The sequence below is a fragment of the Phytophthora infestans genome, genomic scaffold (genome assembly GCF_000142945.1).
Source record: "Phytophthora infestans T30-4 supercont1.26 genomic scaffold, whole genome shotgun sequence".
In the NCBI taxonomy this organism is placed as follows: domain Eukaryota; phylum Oomycota; class Peronosporomycetes; order Peronosporales; family Peronosporaceae; genus Phytophthora; species Phytophthora infestans.
Window position 1 is genome coordinate 2111313 of NW_003303733.1, and position 3565 is coordinate 2114877.

The following is a 3565-nucleotide window of genomic DNA, read 5'->3' on the forward strand; positions in this document are numbered from 1 at the left end:
GATAAGGTGACTTGGTTTCCGGGATCTGTATCCCGTCAAGCCAACTTGGAGGATCCTAACCTCCACCGCCCAGAACCCACGAACCTACTGGAGGCCCTGCAAGAGATTGATGAAGCCGAGCCTTGGCGCATCCAGTTTTGGGGGGACCCGAGCCAACACCGAGGACACCAGATCCAGCGTCTGGTGGGCAAGTTCTTCAATGTTCAGCCCAAAACTATCTGACCCCTATCGTTCTCTCACGCTACGCCCCCAGTTTCAGTCTTCGTACATTCGCTTCATAGTAGTAACTAGCGACTGGAAACTGGGTCGAGCTAGCCTTTGTGCATAAGCCATTCTAATTCACCCTTCGTTACTTGAATATGTCTTTAACCTTCTCTTGTTGAATGAGGAATCCTATCAGCGTCTTTCAACGTACACCTGGATCTGGGCTGGATCCACCCTTTCAGCGTACACCTGGATCTGGGCTAGATCCACCCCTTTCAGCGTACGCCTGGATCTGGGCTGGATCCACCCTTTCAGCGTACACCTGGATCTGGGCTGAATCCACCCTTTCAGTGTACACCTGGATCTGGGCTGGATCCACGCTTGGATTTCATCCGGATCCAGCTCCTACGACCCAGTATCAATTGGGTTAGTATAGTTCGGGCTCCCGAAAGCTCGCGCTTGAAATCAAGCGGGACTCTTCGCACGTAGAACGTCACTCTTTATGCATAAACATTCACGCCTTCCTCCTGATCCACACCTCTCTTGTGGATTCGTCTTCTCTTTCTTTCCGATGAGACCAACTCACATCAGTGATCCTCCTCCTCCTGGCCCACACCCTTCCTGTGGGTCCTTCTTCATCCTCTCATCGACGTGACAAACTCACAGCCATGGATCCCTTCCCTACTCTTCTTCATGAGACTGCATCACGCCGAATCTGTTCCGATTCGTACGATCCCGCAAGAAATCATAGAGTAATGCTCCACAGTTCAGATCTGCCTCGTCTACCCAATTGGGTTCGTCATATCCACGCCAATACACCAGAAACTTGCGGTAAATTCGTCGGTATCGAGCTCGCTTCCCTGACCTCATATCGGAGATCTTCTCGACTTCGAACTCGTCGGCTTCGAGATCCACATTCCAACTATCTTCCGGTAGGAGGACTTCCTCGAAATCCACCCGGTTGGATTCATCCACCGAAAGACGGGTTTGCGGCCGGTCCGGATATACCTTGACCAGCTTCAGCTTGGATACGTGTACTACAGGGAACAAGCGATATTCGGTACTTGCCGTGTCCAACTTCACCGCATGTTCCCCTATCTTTTCGCATACCCGAAACGGTCCGTGCCATAGATGGGCCAATTTGCGGGCGCACCCTTCCTTCACCCGATCCAAATATAGCCACACCTGCGATCCCGCTTGGATTTGATGCGGACGGGCGTCTTCGTTGTGTCGATCCGCTCGATCCTGTATCGCACTCCGCAGCCGTTCGTTCACTTGGGATCAGGCTTGCCGGTAGTATTTCTGGACTTGGTATCGCCATCGCCTTGGATCTCGGTTTCTCTTCTTGGTGCTACATACTGGAATGGCCGCTTCTAGGGTGGATTTGGGATCTTATCCATATACCAATTAAAAAGTGGTATCACCCCGGATCCTGTCGTGGGCGGTGTTCATCGCGAGGGGAGTCGTTCTGCGTACTCATCCTAATCCCTCTGATCCAGATCCTAGACATACATCTTGATTGCCCTCGTGATCGTCTGTACCATGCGCTCGGCCGATCCATTGGCTTGGGGACGATATGCCATGGTTGCTCGCTGTCGCTGCCCCAGAATCCGGTTGAATGCTCGAAAGAAATCAGACATAAAGCCTGGCTCCCGATCATGTCTAATCATTTCGCTAGCTCCAAATCTTCGGAAGACACACTCCTCGTACGATTCAGCAATGTTTTGCGCAGTTCTAGACGCACTAGCTATGGCTATCACGTATCCGGTAAACAGGTCCACCCAAATCAACAATTCTGTGTTTCCTTTGAACGACTTGGGCAACGAGGGGATATGATCCATGGCTATGATTTGGAAAGGGTAAGTCGCTTGGATATTCCCAGGTGACCCCCCTTCGATTGTGGGCCTGCCCTTGCCTGTCTCACAATCCACACATTCACCGACATATCGTTGTACGCTCTTGAATAGTCCTCTCCAGTGGAAACATTCCCGGATCCGTTGGTAGGTCCGACCAATAACCTGATGTCCGCCTTCCAAGCTAGCGTGGTAGTGGTGTAGGACATCCTGTTGTAAGGTTTCTGGCATCACCAATCTCATCAATCCATCCCGATCCTCGTGGACTCTCTTCGTAGGGGGGGAAATAGAAGAGCAAGTCATTCAGATCCACGGCGTAATCCGTAGCGATAATGCTGTAGGATTTGGTATCCTCCCGACTCAGGTCTCGTACATCCCCCATCAGATACTTCTTTAGTCCCAAGATCCACGCTTCTTCGTTCTGTGCTTTGAGGATCTGCTCAATGCGGACTCCCTTCACAAATGTTTCATCGAGAATCTGGGGGCTGGATCTAATCCTTCCTTTGGACCTAGTGACAGCCATTACCTGGACTGTCCTTTTCCCGGATCCAACCACCACCACCTCATCTAGTCGGTTCAACGTAACGAGATCCTGATGCTCGGCCTCTCTCTTCACTTCGACACCACATTGATTCCGTAAAGCGGCACTGGCCAAGCTATCTGCACTGGCATTCCAATCTCGCTTGACATGCACCAGCTCGTGATTCATTCAATCTCGTAGGTGGACCATCACCTTCTGTCGTAGCAGCGTTAGGGCCGGGGCCTTGCAGTCAGTTTCGCCTCGCACCTGTCTGATCACCAAATTCGAATCTCCACATATCACCAGCTTTTTCGGATCCTCTTCCTTTAGTAGATCCAACCCCAGCAGGAGTCTGTTATACTCCGCTTCATTGACGGTGAGGCCTTCCGCGTAAGTGGATCTGGCCCTTACCACTTCCCATCCGGGCAGTTTCCACAGTGTTGCGCTGTATGCTCCTCCTCCGCGTCGCATGCGAGCAGGTCCATCGAAACGCAGGACATACAGATCTTCATCCACTTGTACCGTCGGGATCGGGATCTGGATCCGGCGTTTGGGCTTTTTCTTAGGAGCGATCCTAGTCAGTGCTTCGTCCATCTTGGCTCTGGGCGTGACGCCCGCGGCCAAAACACCCAGGATCTCGTCTTCTCCTTTCGAACATTTTACGATCTCCAGTGTCCAAGGTGAGAGTAAAGCTGCCCATTGTCCCAACCGTCCTTGTAGACCGGCCGACTTGAACAACCAGGCGAGCGTGGAGTGTCGAGTCGCGCACTCGAGGCGGACGGTGACACCCACGAGCATGTCAAGCGCTCACGCCGCACGCGTTGGGGCCACGACGAGGACGAGCACGAAGACGTGGCCAATCGCAAGACGTCGGCTAGTCCCAAGGCGCTGAGCGACATCGTCAAGCGCTTGTCGAGCGTCGTCCAAGAAAAGTCAACACCAGAGGAGCTCCAGGCGCTGGCGGCGGCGGCCTCGCGTCCTGTGATCG